The following is a 23694-nucleotide window of genomic DNA, read 5'->3' on the forward strand; positions in this document are numbered from 1 at the left end:
ACGCGTGACTAGTAAATAAGACTATAGCAGTCTCCAAAAAGACATCTGTAGTGCTTAAGTGCATGGGCCTGGAAACTGCGCAGACCTGGATTTGATCCTGCCTCTGCCCTTAATATAATACCTCTGTGACCTTGGGAAAGTTATTTACTCTCCTAGCACTTGGTGCCCTCATTTGCAAATAGGGTTAATAGTAGCACCTATATCATAATCTTTATTATAGGGTTAATAGCACTTTTATCATGTTTGTGGATTAAATAAGGTAATACATGTAAAGTGTTTAACACATAGACATAGGAACAAGCATTACCTAAATGCTAATGTTAGTGGTGATGGTGATGACATGTATTTGAGTGGCTGCTCTTTGTGAGTTCATTTATTCATGAAACATTACTGCAGCCATTGCTAACACTGGTATCTGAGAACAACTAGGGGCTGTAGGGAGTCTTTGAATCTCCTAAGCTCATGTGGAAGATTTTGTGCATGTGCGCGCATTTTTTTTTTTCTGGCAAGAATCTCAAAGGAATTTATGACCTCAGAAAGGTTAAAAACAAAGCCTACAGGGTGCTGAAGACTTGGTGTTAGGGATACACTGATGATCATGGGCTTTCCTTGTGCTTAAGGAGTTTGCAAAGTGGCCAGGTGGACAGATGTACAGACAAGATGTTGCAGAATGGCCTGTGATGGGTGTAGCGACAGAGGCCACAGACAAAGAGAGCTGAGAGATCATCATCATGGAGGGGGAGTGGATGGGCAAGCCCAGTCAGAAGATCCCAGGCGGAAGGACATGAAGAAACCCAGGCCACCAAATAATAAAGTGCTGTATCCTTAAAGGATCGAAAGTAGTCACAGTGACAGTGCAAGTGCCCAAGAGTTAAGTGGCCCAACTTGAGGTGGGCAGGTTGGCAGAGGGGAGTCTGTAGTGTCTTTCAGATGAGGCTTGGAGCTTAGCCTTGATCCTGTGGTCGGTCCACGGGGAGGCATTGAAGAGTTGTAGCAAAGGAGCGATATGGTCAGAGCTGTGTTTAAAAATAAAAATCTGGGCTGGGTTCAGTGCCTCACATCTATAATCCCAGCACTTTGGAAAGCCAAGGTGGTAAAACTGCTTGAGGCCAGGAGTTTGAGACCAGCCTGGGCAACATAGCGCAACTCTGACTCTACAAAAAGTAAAAGATATAGTCAGGTGCTGTGCCATGTACTTATAGTTCCAGCTACTAGGGAGGCTGATGCAGGAGGATCATTTGAGGCTAGGAGTTTGAAGCTGCAGTGAGCTATTATCACACCACTGCACCCAGGCTGGCTGACAGAGTGAGACCCCATCTCTGAAAAAATAAAAATAAAAATAATGAAAATAAAAGTCTCTCATCCTGCTGTGTGTCAGGTAGACTAAAGAGGAGACCCTGGAGGAAGGGAGATGGGGGAGGAGGCTGGTGAGAGATGAGGCCCTGAAGTAAGGCAGAGGCAGTGGGGATTCAGGAAGGAGAGGAAATTAAAAATAAGCTAGGAGATCAGCCAGAGGGCTTGCTGCCCAGTGGATGTTGAGGAGGGAGAAGGTGACATGGGTGATTCTCAGGATTATGGCTTCTAATTTTCCTGTGGGCCTGGGACCTGCCAGATACCTGGTTACACCCCACTGGAGACCTGAGACATGCATATCAAATTGTCCCTAGCCCTAGAAGTGCATAGTGTTAATGAGGGAGATAAGGATTACACATGAAATAACTAAAGAACAGCACAGGCACATCCTAAGCATAGTAAGGGAATCAGGAAGGTGATGGTGTGAACTGGAGTGGTTCCAAAGCTCTCTGTGGCGTTATATCAAATGAGCAGTTTTTAATGTTCATCTTGTCTGACCTCTCAGCTTCCCACCACTCCTTTAGTCTTGAAACACTTTTCCCTTGCTTTTACAACATGTACTCTCTCTCTCTGTGGTCTCTCTTTCCCAGCTGGCTCGCTGGTTTCATTCTCTTCCGGGGAGAGGGGGCGGGGGCATGCTCCAGCACAGGGTGCAGCCCTACCTGAGCTGCCCCCTGCTGAAGTCTCATCTCCACCACTTTCCTCTTGTCCTCTCTGCTGCAGCCACCCTGACCCTCCATCAGGCTTTGCCTTGAGCCAATGACAGTCCTACCTCTGTGCTTTTACACATTTATTTTCTGTCTGAACACCCTTCTTCCCTCATCTCCTAGTCAACTCCCATTCTTCCTTCCAATCTCAGCTCAAATTGCCCATCCTCAGGAAAAGGTTGACCATTTTATTTATTACCCAAACTGGGATACATTTGAAAGTGCAATGGGTGTTATGAATAATAACACCAGGACAACAGGCATACGCTGGAACCTTCTGGACAAATGGACAGGTGGTCACCTGACACGGGGTGGCCTTCTCAGGCTCCCCAGATGTGACTGGGTCTTCCTGTGCCCTCGTTGCTCTCTGGGATTCCTTCCACAGCCCCTACCATGGTTTATAGTGATACCTTTGAGCACCATCTGGCTTATCATCTTCTCCCCCGTGGACCATATACTCTGAAGGCAGACATTTCCCATTGTGTTGTTGGCTCCTGAGACCCTTTGGTGCGTAGGAGGTACTTAATCAACACCTAATGAGTACCTGAATCAATGATGGAACTCAGATTGTGTTGTTCTGTGGCATGTACTAAGCCCTTCCATTTCCATATCTTGGTTGGTTCTCCTCGCTATCTTGCCACGTTTCCTCATCTCTATCTCCTGAGGATAGAGGCTTAATTACAATCTCACAGTGAGTGCCAGAGACAAGTCCAGGACTCTCAGGTCTGCTGATCCCAAATCCAGTGCTTTTTCCAAAAGTGTCTGAAGAAGAGAAAAGGAAAGATGACTACCAGATTTAGAACCCGGGAAACTGGGAGGATGGTCGGGACTGGAAAAAGATGGAGAATGGGGATCTGAGAACCATTTGTCAGCTTTCAATGCTCCATGACAATCTGAACAGCATTCTATGCTGCAGACAGCTCAGAGTAGAGCCACAAATGGCCCCTCAGCTGTAGGGGGCGTATTAGTCTGTTCTTGCTATAAAGAACTACCTGAGACTGGGTAATTGATAAGGGAAAGAGGTTTAATTGGCTCATGGTTCGCAGGCTGTACAGGAAGAATGGCTCTGGAGGCCTCAGGAAACTTACAATCATGGAAGAAGGCAAACAGGAAGGAGGTGTCTTACATGGCTGGAGCAGGAGGAAGAGAGAGAAGAGGGGGAGGTGCTACACACTTTTAAACAACCAGATCTCGTGAGAATTCACTGTCACGAGAGCAGCAAGAGGGAAGTCTGTCCCCATGATCCAATCACCTCCCACCAGGCCTCTTCTCCAACACTGGGGATTGCAGGTCGACATGAAACTTGGGCGGGGACACAAATCCAAACTCTATCAGGGGGCTTAAGTAGATGGTGTTTTGTTTTTATTGTGGTAAAACATACATGATATAAAATTTACCATTTTAACCATTTTTAGGTGTACAGTTCAGTGGCTTTAAGTACAATCACACTGCTGTCCGACCATCACCGTCATGCATCTCCAGAACTTTCTCATCTTCCCCAACTGGCACTCTGTACCCATTAAACACTGACTCCCTATTTCTGTTCCCTTCAGCCCCTGGCAACCACCATCCTACTTTCTGCCTCTATGAATTTGACTACTCTAGGTTCCTCAGATAAGTAGAATCATATGATATTTGTCTTTTTGTGTCTGGCTCATTCACTTAGCATCACATCTTCAAGGTACGTCCATGTTGTAGCAGAATTTCCTTCCTTTATAAGGCTGGATAATTTTCTATTGTATTTATATACCATACTGTGTTTATTTCTTCATCCACTAATGGGCACACCTGGGCTTTTTCTACATTTTGGCTATTGTGAATAATGCTCCTATGAATGTTGGTATATAAATATCTGTTTGAGTTTCTGCTTTCATTTCTTTTCTTTTTTTTGAGATGGAGTCTCACTCTGTCGCCCAGGCTGGAGTGCAGTGGCGTGATCTTGGCTCACTGCAACCTCTGCTTCCTGGGTTCAAGCGATTCTCCTGCCTCAGCCTCCCAAGTAACTGGGATTACAGGCGCACCACGACGCCCGGCTAATATTTGTATTTGTAGTAGAGACAGAGTTTCGCCATGTTGGCCAGGCTGATCTTGAACTCCTGACCTCAGGTGATCTGCCCACCTCGGCCTCCCAAAGTGCTGGGATTACAGGGGTGAGGAACCACTCCCAGCCTGCTTTCATTTCTTTTTGGGGATACACCCAGGACTGGAATTGCTAGATCGATCAGCCAGTAATTTTTTTTTTTAAACTACACAGCTTTCTATATTCTTAATGTGCAAGGGTTCCAATTTCTCTATATACTTGTCAACACTTAGGTCCTGTGATTTTTTTTTCTTTTTTTTTAGATAGGGTCTCTATCATCTAGGCTGGAGAGCAGTGGTGCAATCATAGTTCACTATCGCCTCAAACACCTGGGTTCAAGCAATCCTCCTGCTTCAGCTTCCCGAGTAGTTGGGACTACAGGCATGCCACCATGCCCAGCTAATTTTTCAGGTATTTTGCTGTTGTTGTTTGTTAGATGGGGGCCCTGCTACGTTGCTCAGGCTGGTCTTGAACTCCTCCTGCGTCAGCCTCCCAAAGTGCTGTGATTACAGGTGTGTGCCACCTCGCCCAGCCTGTTTTTGATAATAGTTATCCTAATGGGTATGAAGCAGTTTCTTATGATTTTGATTTGCAATTTTTTAAATGATTAATGATGTTAAATATCTTTTCATATGCTCATTGGCCATTAGTATATCTTAGGAGGAATGTCTATTCAGGACTTTTGTCCATTTTGTAAGTGTTTTTTCATTGTTGAGTTGTAGGAGTTTAAAAATATATTCTGCTCATCATCACTGGCCATCAGAGAAATGCAAATCAAAACCACAATGAGATACCATCTCACACCAGTTAGAATGGCGATCATTAAAAAGTCAGGAAACAACCGGTGCTGGAGAGGATGTGGAGAAATAGGAACACTTTTACACTGTTGGTGGGACTGTAAACTAGTTCAACCATTGTGGAAGTCGGTGTGGCGATTCCTCAGGGATCTAGAACTAGAAATACCGTTTGACCCAGCCATCCCATTACTGGGTATATACCCAAAGGATTATAAATCATGCTGCTATAAAGACACATGCACACGTATGTTTATTGTGGCACTAATCACAATAGCAAAGACTTGGAACCAACCCAAATGTCCAACAATGATAGACTGGATTAAGAAAATGTGGCACATATACACCATGGAATACTATGCAGCCACAAGAAAGAATGAGTTCATGTCCTTTGTAGGGACATGGATGAAGCTAGAAACCATCATTCTCAGCAAACTATCGCAAGGACAAAAAACCAAACACCGCACGTTCTCACTCGTAGGTGGGAATTGAACAATGAGAACACATGGACACAGGAAGGGGAACATCACATGTTGGGGACTGTTGTGGGGTGAGGGGAGGGGGAAGGGATAGCATTAGGAGATATACCTAATGCTGAATGACGAGTTAATGGGTGCAGCACACCAACATGGCACATGTATACATATGTAACAAACCTGCGCGTAGTGCACATGTACCCTAAAACTTAAAGTATAACAATAATAAAATAAAAAAAGAAAAGAAAAAAATATATTCTGACTGTTGATCTATTATCAAATATATGATTTTCACATATTTTCTGCCATTCTGTGGGTTACCTTTTCACTCTGTTCATAGTGTCTTTTGATGAAAAAAGTTTTTGATTTTTATCTTTGATTTACCTATTTTGTTTTTTGTTGGCTGTGCTTACGTGATCATATCCAAGAAATCATTGCCAAATGCAGTGTTATGAAGCTTTTCTCCTATGTTTTCTATATTTCTAGTGTTATGAAGCTTTTCTCCTATATTTTCTTCTAGGGGATTTAATAGTTTTGGCTCATATGATTAGGCCTTTGATCTATTTTGGGTTAATTTTTGTGTATGGTATAAGGTAAAGGTCCAACTTCATTCTTTTTGCACCTGGATATTCAGTTTTCCCAGCACCACTTGTTGAAAAGACTGCCCTTTCTCTATTGAATAGTCTTGTCATCCTTGTTGAGAATCATTTGATCACACCTGAGAGGCTTTATTTCTGAGCTATCCTATCCCACTGTCCTCTATATCTGTCTTTATGCCAGTACCACACTGATTTTTTTCATTTGTTTTTATTTTCATTTTTAAAGCATTTTTGGTTCACAGCAAAATTGAGCATATGGTGCAGAGATTTTCCCCCACCTGCATTGATGGCCTCCCCCACCATCAAAATCCTGAATCAGAGTGGTGTGTTTTTTACAACTGATGAAACTACATTGACATGTCATCATCACCCAAAGTCCATAGTTTACATTACTCTTCACTCTTGGTGCTATTCTATGGGTTTTGAAAAACGTATAATGACATGTATCTACCATTATAGTATCACACAGAGTATTTTCACTGCTCTAAAGTCCTCTGTACTTCACCTGTTCATCTCTTCCTCCCCTCTGGCCCCTGGCAAATACTGATCTTTTTACTGTCTCTGCAGTTTTGCCTTTTCCAGAATGTAGTTTAGTTGGAATCATACAGCATGTAGCTTTTTCAGATTGACTTATTCCATTTAGTAATATGCATTTAAGATTCCTCCATGTCTTTTGTGGCTTGACAGCTCATTTCTTTTTAGCACTGAATAATATTTCAATGTTTGGATATACTGTAGTTTATTTATCTACTCACCTACAGAAGGACTCACCTACTGAAGGACATCTCAGCTGCTTCCAAGTTTTGGCAGTTATGAATACAGCTGCTATAAACATTCATGTGCAGATTTTTGTGTGGATATAAGTTTTTCAACACATTTGGATAAATACCAAGGAGAACTAATTGCTGGATTATATAATAAGAGTATGTTTAGTTTTGTAAGAAACTGCCAAACTGCCTTCTAAAGTGGCTTTACCATTTTGCATTTCCACCAGAAAGGAATGAGGGTTCCTGTTGCTCGACATCCTTGCCAGCATTTGGTGTGTCAGTGTTTTGGACTTTGGCCATTGTAATAGGTGTCTGGTGGTATCTCATTGTTATTGTATACACTATTTGATTACTGTAGCTTTGTTTTTGGCATCAGGAAATGTGAGACCTCCAGCCTGGGTGCAGTGACTCACGCCTTTAATCCCAGCACTTGGGGAGGCCGAGGCAGGTGGATGGCCTGAGACCAGACTGGCCAACGTGGCAAAACCCAGCCTCTACTAAAAATACAAGAATTAGCTGGGTGCGCTGGCATGTGCCAGTAATCCCAGCCACTCAGGGGGCTGAGGCGGAAGAGAAAGAATCACTTGATCCAGGAGGCAGAGGTTGCAGTGAGCTGAGATTGTACCACTGCACTCCAGCCTGGGTGACAGAGGAAGACTCTTGTTTCAAAAAAAAAAAAAAAAAAAGGAAGTATGAGAACTCCACTTGGTTCTTTTTTTTTTTTTCAAGATTGTTTTTGCTATTTGGGGTCCCTTGTAATTCCATATGAATTTTAGGATGGATTTTTTTATTTTGAAAAAAAGTTATTGGGATTTTGATAGAGACTGCATTGCATCTGTAGACCATTTTGGGTAGTATTGACATCCTAACAATATTAACTCTTCCGGTCTATGAGCATAGGATATCTTTCTGTTTATTTGTATTAATATCTTCTTTAATTTCTTTTACAAATATTTTATAGTTTTCAGTGTACAAGTCTTTCACCTTTTTGGTTAATTCCTAAGTATTTTATTCTTTTTGATGCTATTATAAATGGAATTCTTAAAAACATGTCATTTTTGGATTGTTCCTTATCATGTATGAAACACAGTTGATTTTTATGTGTTGATTTTGTATCCTGCAACTTTGCTGAATTTGTTTATTACTTTTAATATTTTTCTGTGGAATCATTAGAGTTTTCTACATATGGGATCATGTCATCAACAAACAGATAATTTTGCTTCTTATTTTCTAATGTGGACACCTTCTATTTCTTCCTCTTGCCTATTCTGGCTAGAATTTATAATACTATGTTGATGTTAAATAAAAGTGGGCATCTTTGTCTTATTCCTGATCATGGAGGAAAAGCTTTAAAGCTTTTAGTATTTTACCATTGAGTATGATGTTAGCTGTGTAAGCGGACAGTTTTTAAAGGAGCTTAAAAAGAGGTAGAATTGTGAAATCCTGGGACTTAATTAAAATTATATCCCCCATATTCCTAGCACCTAGTCTGGCATATAATAATTACTGAGTGAATGGACACATTTTTAAAAATGGTAGTTTCTCAAAACTGAATGAGCTACAGGTGCCTCTAAAAGGAGGGGCAATTTGGTATTCATGAGGGTGGTAAGCATTGAAGAGTGATGAAAAAGGAGATAAGAGTCATTGGGTTGCCCACTGACAAGGTGTTTGTTCCTCATTGTGGGCAACAAAGCAAAGCCACTTTACCCTTTGCTTGGATAGCCTGCTTAATTCTGGTTATTTTCTCCTTCTCTATATTAGCACTTAACAGCTAGAAGAAAATAACATATGTGAGAACACACCTTTGGTCCCTCTCCCTCTCCCTCTCCCTCTCCCTCTCCCTCTCCCTCTCCCCTCTTTCCACGGTCTCCCTCTGATGCGGAGCCGAAGCTGGACGGTACTGCTGCCATCTCAGCTCACTGCAACCTCCCTGCCTGATTCTCCTGCCTCAGCCTGCCGAGTGCCTGCGATTGCAGGCGCGCACCACCCCGCCTGACTGGTTTTCGTATTTTTTTGGTGGAGACGGGGTTTCGCTGTGTTGGCTGGGCTGGTCTCCAGCTCCTAACCGCGAGTGATCAGCCAGCCTCGGCCTCCCGAGGTGCCGGGATTGCAGACAGAGTCTGGTTAACTCAGTGCTCAATGGTGCCCAGGCTGGAGTGCAGTGGCGTGATCTTGGCCCGCTACAACCACCTCCCAGCCGCCTGCCTTGGCCTCCCAAAGTGCCGAGATTGCAGCCTCTGCCCGGCTGCCGCCCCGTCTGGGAAGTGAGGAGCGTCTCCACCTGGCCGCCCATCGTCCGGGATGTGAGGAGCCCCTCTGCCTGGCTGCCCAGTCTGGAAAGTGAGGAGCATCTCTGCCCGGCCGCCATCCCATCTAGGAAACAAGGAGCGCCTCTTCCCAGCCGCCATCACATCTGGGAAGTGAGGAGCCTCTCTGCCCGGCCGCCCATGGTCTGAGATGTGGGGAGCACCTCTGCCCTGCTGCCCAGTCCGGGATGTGAGGAGCGTCTCTGCCCGGCCGCCCCGTCTGAGAAGTGAGGAGACCCTCCGCCCAGCAGCCACCCCGTCTGGGAAGTGAGGAGCGTCTCCGCCCGGCAGCCACCTCGTCCGGGAGGGAGGTGGGGGGGTCAGCCCCCCACCCGGCCAGCCACCCCGTCCGGGAGGGAGGTGGAGGGATCAGCCCCCCGCCCGGCCAGCCACCCTGTCCGGGAGGTGAGGGGCGCCTCTGCCCGGCCACCCCTAATGGGAAGTGAGGAGCCCCTCTGCCCGGCCAGCCGCTCCGTCCGGGAGGGAGGTGGGGGGGTCAGCCCCCCGCCCGGCCAGCCAACCCGTCCAGGAGGGAGGTGGGGGGGGTCAGTCCCCCGCCCGGCCAGCCGCCCCGTCCGGGAGGGAGGTGGGGGGGCCAGCCCCCCGCCCGGCGAGCCGCCCCGTCCGGAAGGGAGGTGGGGGGGTTAGCCCACCGCCCAGCCTGCCGCCCTGTCCAGGAGGGAGGTGGGGGTTCGGCCCCCCGCCTGGCCGGCTACCCGGTCCGAGAGGTGAGGGGTGCCTCTGCCCGGCCGCCCCTACTGGGAAGTGAGGAGCCCCTCTGCCCGGCCAGCCGCTCTGTCCGGGAGGGAGGTGGGGGGGTCAGCCCCCCGCCCGGCCAGCCACCCCGTCCGGAAGGGAGGTGGGGGGGTCAACCCCCCGCCTGGCCAGCCGCCCCGTCTGGGAGGTGAGGGGCACCTCTGCCCGGCCGCCCCTACTGGGAAGTGAGGAGCCCCCCCCGCCCGGCCAGCCGCCCCGTCCGGGAGGGAGGTGGGGGGGTCAGCCCCCCGCCAAGCAAGCCGCCCCGTCCGGGAGGTGAGGGGCGCCTCTGCCCGGCCGCCCCTACTGGGAAGTGAGGAGCCCCTCAGCCCGGCCAGCCGCCCCGTCCGGGAGGGAGGTGGGGGGGTCAGCCCACCGCCCAGCCTGCCACCCTGTCCGGGAGGGAGGTGGGGGGGTCAGCCCCCCGCCCGGCCAGCCAACCCGTCCAGGAGGGAGGTGGGGGGGGTCAGTCCCCCGCCCGGCCAGCCGCCCCGTCTGCGGGGGAGGTGGGGGGGCCAGCCCCCCGCCCGGCGAGCCGCCCCGTCCGGAAGGGAGGTGGGGGGGTTAGCCCACCGCCCAGCCTGCCACCCTGTCCGGGAGGGAGGTGGGGGTTCGGCCCCCCGCCTGGCCGGCCACCCGGTCCGAGAGGTGAGGGGCGCCTCTGCCCGGCCGCCCCTTCTGGGAAGTGAGGAGCCCCTCTGCCCGGCCAGCCGCTCTGTCCGGGAGGGAGGTGGGGGGGTCAGCCCCCCGCCTGGCCAGCCACCCCGTCCGGAAGGGAGGTGGGGGGGTCAACCCCCCGCCTGGCCAGCCGCCCCGTCTGGGAGGTGAGGGGCACCTCTGCCCGGCCGCCCCTACTGGGAAGTGAGGAGCCCCTCAGCCCAGCCAGCCGCCCCGTCCGGGAGGGAGGTGGGGGGGTCAGCCCACCGCCCAGCCTGCCACCCTGTCCGGGAGGGAGGTGGGGGATCAGCCCCCCGCCTGGCCAGCCGCCCCGTCCGGGAGGGAGGTGGGGGGGTCAGCCCACTGCCCAGCCTGCCGCCCTGTCCGGGAGGGAGGTGGGGGTTCGGCCCCGCGCCTGACCAGCCGCCCCATCCGGGAGGTGAGGGGCGCCTCTGCCCGGCCGCCCCTACTGGGAAGTGAGGAGCCCCTCTGCCCGGCCAGCCGCCCCGACCAGGAGGGAGGTGGGGGGGGGTCAGCCCCCTGCCCGGCCAGCCACCCCGTCCGGGAGGTGAGGGGCACCTCTGCCCGGCCGCCCCTACTGGGAAGTGAGGAGCCCCTCTGCCCGGCCACCACCCCGGCTTGGAGGTGTACCCAACAGCTCATTGAGAACGGGTCATGATGACAATGGCGGTTTTGTGGAATGGAAAGGGGGGAAAGGTGGGGAAAAGATTGAGAAATCGGATGGTTGCCGTGTCTGTGTAGAAAGAGGTAGACATGGGAGACTTTTCATTTTGTTCTGTACTAAGAAAAAATTCTTCTGCCTTGGGATCCTGTTGATCTGTGACCCTACCCCCAACCATGTGCTCTCTGAAACATGTGCTGTATCCACTCAGGGTTGAATGGATTAAGGGCGGTGCAAGATGTGCTTTGTTAAACAGATGCTTGAAGGCAGCATGCTCGTTAAGAGCCATCACCACTCCCTAATCTCAAGTACCCAGGGACACAAACACTGCGGAAGGCCGCAGGGTCCTCTGCCTAGGGAAACCAGAGAACTTTGTTCACTTGCTTATCTGCTGACCTTCCCTCCACTATTGTCCTGTAACCCTACCAAATCCCCCTCTGCGAGAAACACCCAAGAATGATCAATAAAAAAAAAAAAAAGAAAAAAAAAAAAAAAAAGAAAATAACATATGTTGTATCTCATTGTATTTATGAGTACTGAATTAATAACTTACAGCCCATTGCATAAAAAGAAAATGAGCAAAATGCTGTAAATTATAGATAGAAGTTGTTAATGTGAGTAGAGTGTACAACATATGCCTCACTGTGCACGGCTTTGAAATAATGTGACTGATTTAAATGACTTGAGGCTGGCTTCATTTTAATGTGGAATGGATGGAAAGCATTGAGTCACCACCATTTCATTAGGAAGGCTATGTTCTTCCATTGGACCTTGGCCCCTCAACTTGAAGTAGATAAAAATTCTGATTGCCTATAGTCCTAGAATGGGAAAATCAAAAGATTTTTATTTAATATGTTGGCATATCTATTCGTGTGCACTTTTAACAAGCAAATTCTGAATATGAACTAACATGGCCTCCCTTTTCTCCTTTAACAAGGTCATCTGAGTTACAGATTTAAAAAATATGTTCATTAAATGCAGAGCTTGTTGATAACTTTGAGAAGCAGCAGGATGTAGTGGAAAGAACAGGCCCTTTTGTCTCGGTGAGAAATTTTCTGGCTGCAAATAATTGAAACTCTATAGCTTGTGCCAAACAAGATTTTAGAAGACCAAAAAGGTGTTCTCAGGATACAAGGCTATCTTACAGGCTCACGCGGGTCTGAGGCCACTCAGTCTGAGTTTCTAGGGCCATGTTGTCTCATCTCTGCTTTCCCTCCCACACCTGCTCCTTTCTTGTCTCTCAGCAGACTGGCTGTCTCTGCTCCTGTGCACATAGCCAAGCACAGCTGCCCTGCCCTGGCTTTTTATCCCTGCCAGTTCAAGGGCCAGCAGAGGCTGCCTGGCGTCTCTGATTTCCAGATTCCTGGAAGAGAGAATCTGGTTATCTCATCTTGAGTCAGATGACCACTCCTGATTTGTTCATTTATTAATTCAGGAAGACTCTACGAGTTTTGGGAACTGTTTCAGGCACTGGGATTCATCTTACCCTCATGGAGCATATGTGTGTGTGTATGTGTGTGTGTGTGTGTGTGTGAGAGAGAGAGAGAGAGAGAGAGATAAAGGAAGAGGGACTCTGAAAGCTTATTCCTTTGGGCTCGGTTGAGGGTTGTAATTTTCAGAGGAAGGGATGTATGGGCTTGGAATTTGGATAGACCTGGACTCTAATCATGGTTCCTCCCCTTACCAGCTCTGTGTGACCCTTGGGCATGTTAAATTACCTCTGTCAGCCCCAAGTTTTGAATCAGCAAAATGGGAGTAATCCTTTATAGGGTAGTTATAAGGATTAAAGTGAAATGGTGCCTGCAAAGCCAGGAGTGTAGTATCTGCCACATGTAATCAGAGCTCTACCACTTGGAACAAGTTATTAAACCGGTTTGAATCTGTTTCCTCATCTGTAAAATGGCAAAGAATATCACTTACCTCATATGCGTATTGTAAGGATTAAACCATGGTAAGTACACCAGGGTGCCAGGAATGTGTACATAATGGATACTCAGTGTGGTCGCTGCTCTTCTTCTTCTTATTGTGAGTCACATTTTTTCTCTTCTAGTTCCCATTTGGCCGGCGCTTGCCTTGTGACATCTACTGGCATGGAGTTTCATTTCACGACAATGACATATTCTCCGGTCAAGTGAACAAGTTTCCAGGTATCTGCTGTTATTGTTGACATTTAAACATGTTTCTAGGGCCAAGTCTCAGGTACACTCTTCTACTAAAACATGACAGTTATTTTTGAGATCAGATTTGAGGACTCTTAATTGGGAATTGCTGTGTTCACTAGCCATTAAGGGTTTAAGGATTGGAGACAGGCTTTTAAAGGTTCAAAGGCAGGCTTTCTTGGTCTAATGCCACTGGTGGAAGAACATGGTTTCCACTTTTTGGGTTATACATATAATATGGGGTTCTAATGAGAGGAATATATTCTGAAAATGAAAAAATAATAGAACATTTCATTCTTGCGGGAAACAAAAGCACCAAAATTCTAGGCATATGTCATAGAAATGGGGTATCAGCTTCCCTTTTCTTTAAGTATTATATTTGGAGGTACCATTTTTAAAACCAAATATACTGGTCTCCATATTAAGTACTACAGGCTGCACACAGCCTCTGCCTTTTACCTAATGACATTATCTCAGCAAGACTTATCCTGCAAGGAGAAATCTTAGTGCTAGAAAAGCATCATAGCCAGCACTAAGATATCCCTCTCACTCCACTACCAACCTCCCAATACAACTTTTTTGTTTTGCATTTTAATCTCTACCACTTTTCTGAGATGGAGTCTCACTTGGTCACTCAGACTGGAGAGCAGCAGCACGATCTTGGCTCACTGCAACCTCTGCCTCCCAGGTTCAAGCAATTCTCCTGCCTCAGCCTTCCGAGTAGCTGGGATTACAGGCCTGTACCACCATACCTGGCTAATTTTGTATTTTTAGTAGGGACAGAGTTTTGCCATGTCACGTTGGCCAGGCTGGTCTCGAACTCCTGACCTCAAGTGACCCACCTGCCTCAGTCTCCCAAAGTGCTGGGATTACAAGCGTGAGCCACTGTACTGGGTCTCTTCATTATTTTTGATGGCTGAATGAAGAGGATATTTAAGATGGTAGGACAGCTTAGGGAGAAGGAGCACTGGATTAAGCTGGGTATGATGCAGTCAAAGGGCCTTCCACTTATTTTTTTAAAATGTTAATATATTACACAGACCATATTATAATGCCATAATAAATACTTTCTAAAAAGAACATCACCCTGAATCCCATATCTCATTTAACAAAACAGCAATATGAATATTTCTATATTTCCTCCCAAACCTTAAGCAAGTTTACTCATCCTTTTTGCATGGTTGCAGTCCTGGTGTAGTTGCCTAAATATAGGGTGTTTTCTCTTAGTATTTTATCAATTTTACCTATTTTAAAGGGAGAATCAATTTACTCTTTCCTTGAAATTCTATCCCACGTCTTTAAGAAAACGCATTGCAGAAAACACAATAGCCATACGTTATACACGGGGTGGTAGTTATGCCACATCCACTAGGGGTTTTCACCTAAGCATGCAGTCTTACAAGTTCACTACCATAGGCCACACTTGGCTCAGATTCACTTAGAAGGATACAGGGCAGGAAACACGGCTTGCTGGACAGTCAGTGTCAAGCATTTCTCTTCAGTGGAGTATTTGCAAGAGTTCCAGAGACTAGTCTCTGGCTCCTCAAGTGAAAGCTCGGGTGCAAAAGGACAAGATCCACATTGGTGGATATGAGTCTTTCTTGGCTTAGATGCCCCAAAGAAGCCAGTATCTCTTAGAACTGCTCCATAGTATGCCTTCTAAGGTCCCAGCAAGGGTCATATTAAGTTACAAGAATCATTGCACTCAGAAAAGCCTAGAGCTATGACTTTCTACTAGATATTTATGCAATTTACCAAATCAGGGATCATTTTAACCATATGCTTTGTTGCCTAGTAATTCAGCTAACATTCTACCTTCATTGTTTTCTAGGGGAACTGAGATAGAAAGTTAACCCAAGGTCAAATTTATCCTTAGAGAAGGAGAAAGGGTTTTGTTACAGAACAAGAGTAATTCTTGCAGCCAGAGTTCTTGCCCAACAGTTTAATGGGATAGCTATTATTTTTTGTGTCTTGCTGCTCAGAAAAGGATGCTTTGTGATGCCACTTAAAGGACTTATTAGGATATTGGGAGAATACAGTTTGGAAGAGAAAACGCTTTGAATGAGGACAGAGTTCCTAAGACATGAATCATCAAATGAGGCTTCATTTACATTTTCCCCATTTGCTCATGCCTCATCTAGTGGCTCAGAGTAGGAAAGAAGTAGCTATAGATCTATATTTGGAATACAAATTAGAAATATAGAATGAAGTACCCACAAAGGATTAGTTTTATAAAGGTGATAGAATGATATTCATTCCAAAGAAGCAAGTTTGCCCCATCCCATATTCCACATGCCGGTGATTGGAACATAGACTTTTCCACATTACTAACAGAAATTAATTAGTTCTAATGACAAAGCAGGCTCTTGAACCTCTAGGCAGAGGAACAGTGCTGCCACACCCTCTACCCTGTGAAAGGTAGTAATCCTCAGCAGAGGGGTAATTCCAGAACAGTCTGTCCTCTGATACCAGTTTGTGTCCAAGCTTATCTTCTGTCTCTCATATATCTCATTATTCTAAAATGCACTTTCTATGCATTGTATATTACTTAGGGTAAGTTCTAGTGGATATCCCAGGCAAGTATAAACGCTTTATATGCTGGGTCAACTGAGAACGGATATATACAGATGGAAGTGATTAATTTTGTTTGTGTCAGCACATTAGATTTTAGTCACTTTTCTATGGGTAATTTCCTGGTTCAAATTACATTATTATATTTTGGCTGATGAATTAAGACTTTCTATGAAAATAATCTGATTTAGATACGTCTAAAGAAAGTAGATTATTAGATATGTCTACTTTCTTTAGATGTATCTAAATCAGACATGTCAGATTAGACATATCAGATTTAGCTTTAAGAAAGTCCAAAACTGTCCATTCTCAGGTTCTGAGCAGGTCTTTTGCTGAGTTTCAGGGTCTGAGATGTATGGCATCACATGGCAGGTGGTACCTGAGAGCCCACCTGAGGAGGGGGCTTTCTGCTGGAGAGGGAGGGAGCTTCAGTGAGGAACCTGTGGGGACAGCCATCTGTCAAGCATTGGTCTGGGCTCTGGGGCTATAAAGACACAGAGAAAGGCATGTAAAGAGAGAAGACAAGTACAGCCTAGGGGCTATGCTGGAGGAAGCTGGAATGCTGTGGGGGTCCGGAGCAAGGGCAGGCAACCTAACCCAGATTTGCCCAGGGAGCAGCAGGGTGAGAGCTCCTGGAGAACAGGACTGGCATGGAAACTGAGCCTCCAGGATGGATGGGCCTGATCCCCATGCCAAACAAGGGAGCAGAGTTGGTGCAAAGACAGAATGCCTTCAGCATATTGCTCGTTCAGCGAAGGGCAAGTGGCCCACCATGGTTAGAGGGCATCAGGTGAGCAGGGCAGGGGAGGGGTGATGAGTAGGAACCCAACTACAGCATTGTTAGAACCTGAAGGTCATGGGGAGCCACTGAGGAATTTTTAAGCCAGACAGTGACACGGGTCAGCTTGCATGTTAGCAAGATCAGCCAGAGGGACACATTAGAAATGAGATGGCTCAGAGAAGAAACAGAGATGTAGCTCAGAGTCTGCTGCAGCATCCACCCAAGAGATGAATGAATTAGTGGCAATCAGAATAGAGAGAACAGGATGGATCTGAAAGGATTTATTTGTTGTTTGGTGGTTCTAATGTGTTTTTGCCAAGAATTATTGTTATAAATAATATTTTGATTGAATAGTGCTCCAAGTATAGCTCAGTTTTAGTTTGTTTTGTTTTACATTAACTGGGTTAAGTAGGGCTGCATGGGCCAACCTGAGACTGAACTGTTATGCTGTCAGTTAACTTGAATGGGATGAGACCCACCAGGCCTTGAGACTCCAGCGTAGCAGACAGAAAAGCCCAGGCCTCAGAAGGAGGGGCAGGAGGTAAGCCCTTGGTGTCAGAAACTCCCACCTGAATTAGGAGGTTTTCCCAATCGATAGGGGAACTGCCCTCATAGGGACATCTAGGGATAGACCTTATTGAGAAACCTAGGTGGGCAGTCAACCTCAAAAGGAGCTGTTAGGTAGCAGGACCCCAGACACTGGGCGAAAGTCACAGACAGGAGGATTCCAGCCCTTGCAGGGTGGGCTTGAGGGGAACAGAGGAGAGGTTGGAGAGAGGAGGGGCATTGGAGAGAACAAAGAAAAGGACGCAGCTCTGCATTGCTAAGGCAGCCACTCAGGCTCCAGGAGCAAAAGATAAGGTCACCAATATTTGGATACAAGCAATAGAACACCGGAAAAATGGGTAAAATCCTTCTTATCTGATTGGAATACAAAGTCTAGGTCAGACTTTTAGCAGAAGGGAGCTGGGGGTTAGACCTAGAGCTTCTATCTCAGTTCAGAATTGGTCCTAGAGCCCAGGGAGGGGACACAGGTGATGAGGGGTCAGGTGCTGCAGCTGCTTAGGGAAAGGGGACAGGGCCTGGAGCCAGTAGGGCCTGAAGTCAGCAGAGCTGGCCATGACCTTCCTTCTCACAGATTTACTCTGGGAACGCGTGCCCTGGATCAGCTAGAAACCCTGCTACGCTTGTCAGGGTCATAATGGAGAAGATGCCACTCCCACACCTGTCTCTGAGCCACCTCCAGAGGTGGAGATCCAGAAGCTTCCATGTGGGTTCTAGTGAGGGGCCAGAAACTCTTTCCCCGGTGGCACTGGATAGGAGTACAGCTTAGATATGGAGGAGCAAAGGTTTGGTGCTAAGTGGATTGAGAGAAGTCTATACGCGTCCCTCCTGGAGACAGACATTCAGGCAGGTTTGGAGTGAGCTGCCTCCGGCCTGCAGGCAGGAAGTGCCTGGCTTCCAGGGGTGCTTCTTAAGTTGGCCATTTTCAGTAGAAAACTGCCTGGAGACATGAAGGTAAACTTGGAAACATCTATTAGCTGGTGTGGGGCCTGATGATGCACATTACAGAAGGAGCCATTGCCGATATTAAATGAATATTGACTGAATTTGCTGGACATAGATTTTCACAAAACTTTTCTGGAGCACCCAGACTGCCCTCAAGTACCCACAGCTCTCTGTGTTGTGTGAGCCCTTCTGACCTGCTGAGGGATTTTGGAAGAGAACATTCCCCCGGCACAACGACTTTAAAGTGCAGAAAATACCACAACACTATTTGGTCAGGAGGCATCCTCTACGTGGAGTAAGGTGCTGTATTACAGTTAGTTATGAAGGCTTTAAGTTCAATACGGTAACTAAAATGTTAGTAAACCTCAAGCAAAAGGATTCCAAAAAAGTTGAAGTTTTGCTTTGTTTACTTTATGGTCAGCTCTAGTGTTTATAATGCAACAATTCTAATTTCGAGGGAGAATAAAAGGAAATAGCTGTGATTTTCCAGACTCCCTTCTTGGGAAGCTCAGAACAGTGTCCTCAGTGAGTTTTCTTGACTATTGAACAGTCCGTGTTAGAGCACAGTTTATTAGTGCTTTTTAAGCTCCTTTATTTCTTACTTAATCCTTCCCTACATCCTTCTAAACAACAACTAAGACCTGGGCACTGATGTCTTGAAGCTGGGATCTTTAGATTTATTGCACTTTTTAATATGCTGATGGAAGCAAGAAGTTGGTTCTTAAAACTTTCCTTCCCAGATGTTTACCCTTTTCTTCCTGAACGTGGGAATTTAGAGGAAACTCATTCATTCTGACTGCCCATTTGGAATGTGTGATAATTTGGGCATGCCAAGCTGACATGGAACTTTGTATTTTCTATTAAAAATAGCTTTGCCAAGCACATTTCTAGTATCAGTAATGGAACTGTTTGGTCTCTTTCAGGGTAAAGGCCATTTGTAGCCGCCATTTTTGGCAATGATATTTGTCTTAAGAAACAAGCATGATAGCCGGGTGCGGTGGCCACGTCTGTAATCCCAGCACTTTGGGAGGCCGAGGTGGGTGGATCACCTGACGTCAGGAGTTCGAGACCAGCCTGGCCAACATGGTGAAACCCCTTCTCTACTAAAAATACAAAAATTTGCTGGGCATGGTGGTGCACACCTGTAATCCCAGCTACTCAGGAGGCTGAGGCAGGAGAATTGCTTGAACCTAGAAGGCGGCAGTTGCAGTAAGCCAAGATCATGCCATTGCACTCCAGTCTGGGCAACAAGAGCGAAACTCTGCCTAAAAAGAAAAAGAAAAAGAAATAAGGATGATGCCAGGCATGGTGGCTTACACCTGTAATTCCAGGGCTTTGGGAGGCCAAGGCAGGTGGATGGCTTGAGCCTAGAAGTTCGAGACTAGCCTGGGCAATAGTGAGACCCTGTCTCTACAAAAACAAAAACAATACAAAAATTAGCCAGGCATGGTGGCACACACCTGTAGTCCCAGCTACTCGAGAGGCTGAGGTGGGAGGATCCCTTGAGCCTGGGAGGTGGAGGTTGCAATGAGCTGAGATCATGCCACTGCACTCCAGCCTGGGCGTTAAAGCAAGGCTGTGTTTCAAAAAAAAAAATAGAAAAAATGAAATAAACATGCTAAAATTGATAATAATTTTTACCTATTTGCTTAAAATTTGCTACAATATATAGTACTCAATTTCTTCTCTTGTCAGAGTTACTAGTGATGTTACAAGAAAGAAAATCCACCAACCTTTTTTTTTTTTTGAGACGGAGTCCTGCTCTGTTGCCCAGGCTGGAGTGCAGTGGCTCGATCTTGGCTCATTCAAGCTCTGCCTCCCAGGTTCACGCCCCCACCATTCTTTTAATGTTTTATAACAGTGAGACATTTCAATTCCCTCTGGGCAAATTAATGAGATAGGATCAATGTCAGTGTCAGTCCTTATAACTGAGGAACTCCTACAGATTGCATTTTTTCCCTTGAAGTATAAATTATGGTATTCTTTTTATTTCCTGTCCTTCATTCAAGGAGACAGATTTTATGCTGAAAGATGTGTATTTTCCTATTCCATGCCTTTAATACTCATGAAACAGTAAAAGAAATAAACTTAATTAAACCTCTCATAATGTAACCAGAGTCCACTAGATGATATTCTCTAGGGTACAAGACGGAAGGAATCCCAGAAGCACGTAAGGTGGCCCCAAATTAAAGAAGGTATTAAATTTTAAGTGCAAGATATAAATGCTTCCCTATTCATTACCTAAGGGGGTGACAAAGAATAAAAGAATAAACTAGGTGAAAACTCATTCCTTCAAACTGATGCTTCATTTTTATAAAGAGAAAAGAACACCCGTCCGTTACCTCAAGTTTTTCATTAACTCAGTAGTTCTTTCCAAGCCATGAGTCACCGCTGTGGGGAACAACTCAGACCTTTTTTAAAAATCCTGCCTGAAAAAGAGAATATGTCGGGTGGGTGGTTTTAAAAGTCCCGAATAATGGCTGTTTTATAGCTAGTAGCCCACTGTTGTTAAAACCTCACAGCGTCTCTTCTCCCCAGGCATGACGGAGATGGTGCGTAAAATTACTCTGAGCAGAGCAGTGAGAACCATGCAGAATCTCTTTCCTGAGGAGTACAACTTCTACCCTCGCTCATGGATTCTGCCTGACGAGTTCCAGCTCTTTGTTGCTCAGGTAGATGGCACTCCGTCCCCATGACCCCTGAATTATATTATGGTTGCAACTGTGTGCTGGGTCCTGTGTGCTGGGAGCTGGGACAGGGGGTCCCAGGGAGCTGCGACTAAGGGAGCATCTTAGCAGTACACAGTAGGTGTTGGCGGCTATCAAAACAGCTTGCAGAGTTGAACGAGTAGGGTGACAGGTAGGTAAACTGAAGAAACGGGTCTTGACACAAGGAGACAGCCCTAAGGCGGATATCAGAGCTGGATCATGGAGTCAGGACGCTGGGGAGCCGGGGAGCTGGAGCCGGAGCAGGTGGTTGGGCCCCCAGGTAGGATGGGGCCGCTGGGGGAATCCTGGAGCCGTGGCCTCGCCGGCTTCCTGTGGCCTGAGATGTGGGAGGTCAGGCTCTGTTTAAAGGCCAGGGAGCAGGTCTGACAAACTCATGGGGAACCTTTTAAGTGTTTTGCTTTAAACTTGTTCCAGAATCAATTGTCAAGTGACCCATTCCATCTCGAAGCACCAGGTTTGAGCATGTAATACACTGGAGCCCTCACCACTGATTGTGAAGTGGAACTCAGAATTGCCATTTTTGTTAGCCTTTTAACAGTTTCATTTAGGATCCCTTCAAAGCCTTTGTGTACAAGTTTCACAGTCTGTCCCATAACTCTGGGGTAACTATACAACCAATGCCTGTCTAATTGTGATAAGGCTAACACCATTTACTGTTCCTGCTATGTTCCAGGCTTTGTGCTAGAAGTTTAACATTTTTTATTTATTTTTATTTTTGTGTTTTTGAGACGGAGTGTTGCTCTGTTGCCTAGGCCAGAGTGCAGTGGTGTGATCTTGGCTTACTGCAGCTTCCGCCTCCTGGGTTCAAGCCATTCTCCTGCCTCCGCCTTCTGAGTAGCTGGGACTACAGGCGGGTGCCACCACACCAGGTTTTTTTTTTTTTTTTTTTTTTGTATTTTTGGTATTTTTGGTAGAGATGGTGTTTCACCATGTTGGCCAGGCTGGTCTCAAACTCCTGACCTCAAGCGATCTGCCCGCCTCAGCCTCCCAAAGTGCTGGGATTATAGGCATGAGCCACCACGCCCAGCCCACATTATTTCTTTTAATCTTCACAGCAATCTTGTGAGGCTGATTTTATTATTATCCCCATATTATGGATGAGGAAACTGAGGCTTTGAAAAATTTAGCAACTTGCTTGAGAAGTAAGGTTTAAAACCTAGAGCTATTTCCAAGGCATATGCTTTCTATAGTCTATTTTATTGCCTCTGTATTGTTTTGGTTTTAATATTGAATTATAAAACTTGTAATAAAATTATCATTTACTAAACACAAAAACAGCTTGAAGTGATAATTTTTAAAGGAAGTTTTCTCTGAGATGGTGGTCACATGGGTTTATATACATTGCTTAAAATTCACCGAACTATTAACTTAAAATGGGTGCATTTAATTGTATGCAAGCTATGCTTCAATAAAGTTAATTTTAAAAGATAACTCTCAGCTGTTCCTCATAATTACCCCCCCCCAATGTCTCTCTTCTGTGGCTCTGCTCATGTTGTTGTTGCTATGTGGAATACCTTTCCTTCCCAGCTTTGCATCCAACTACAGTCATGAGTCACTTGACGGGCACACATTCTGAGAAAAGTGTCATTGGGTGATTTCATCATTGTGCCAACACCATAGAGTGTGCTTACACAAACCTAGATGGTATAGGCTCCCGCACATCCAGGCTATATGGTATAGCCTATCGCTCCTAGGATACAAACCTGTATAGCATGGTACTGGACTTAATATTGGTAAGTCTTTTTTGTATCTACACATAGAAAGGGGAAAATACTGTATAAAAGATGAAAAATGATATACCTATGTAGGATACTTCCCTCCACTCCCCACCGTCTCAGGCGAAAGGGTTTGGGGTCAGGTATGTTTACCCTCCACTCCCCCCGTCTCAGGCGAAAGGGTTTGGGGTCAGGTATGTTTACCCTCCACCCCCACCGTCTCAGGCAAAAGGGTTTGTGGTCAGGTATGTTTACCTTCCACTGACTTTTCAACTTCCGGCTCCTTCATTGCTCCAAAATCCTAACTACCGCAAGGAAAAAACACACAGAGAGGCCGCAGCACAGAATCAAGAGACATGCAAGATTAAACTACACGCCTGACCACACATGAACCCTGGCAGCATGGCACAGACACAGTGAGAGACACGAACATGGGGTCAAGCCCACGCATACGGTGACCAAAGGAACTCCCAGCTTGGTGGCTCCCATTATCCCAAGGGCCTGCACCGAAGCAGGTGAAACCCACAAGGGCCCTGCACCTATGTCCACTGAGGCATAACCTGTGAACCAAGTCCCACATGAGGGTGTGGGGCCCCCAGAGTACACTCAGAGCCACTTGGGAGCATCAGGGAACACACCCACTTGGGTGACCAGAGCTTGGTTGAAGACCCAGCTGTGCTGTAACCAGCAGTGAGGCTGGATTTTCACCCCAATCTTCAGGCTGCAAAGCCGACATGCATTCCACAGTGGCCACCCACCTCCTGCTTTGGCCTAGAGCTACTCTGCATCTGGAAGCTGATGGACAGTGAGAGTTAGCCTCATCAGTGATAGGAAAAAATGAGCCCAGAGTCCCCCTGGGGGTGCCTGTGGGGCTGAGAGAGGCTCTGGAGGGAGGTGGATGAAGTCCAGATCTGGAATTCTGCACTCCAGCCTCCTGAGCTGCCAGGACTCTGGACTGCTGCCCTCAGCAGGAGTTGAAGCAGTAGGACCACCCACGGTTCTGCCTGAGGTCACCCTCTGTTCTTGGTGGCCCTGGCAATCAGAGTCCCAGGC

The 23694-nt window shown here is 46.6% G+C and overlaps 1 pseudogene; it reads left to right on the top strand.

The window, feature by feature from the left end:
• Nucleotides 1–22201, top strand: part of LOC134757299 (NADH dehydrogenase [ubiquinone] 1 alpha subcomplex subunit 8-like) — a 122191-nt pseudogene extending 99990 nt beyond the window's left edge.
• Nucleotides 22202–23694: the final 1493 nt, after the last annotated feature.

This window comes from Gorilla gorilla, chromosome 16, assembly GCF_029281585.2.
Source record: "Gorilla gorilla gorilla isolate KB3781 chromosome 16, NHGRI_mGorGor1-v2.1_pri, whole genome shotgun sequence".
Classification (NCBI taxonomy): Eukaryota; Metazoa; Chordata; class Mammalia; order Primates; family Hominidae; genus Gorilla; species Gorilla gorilla.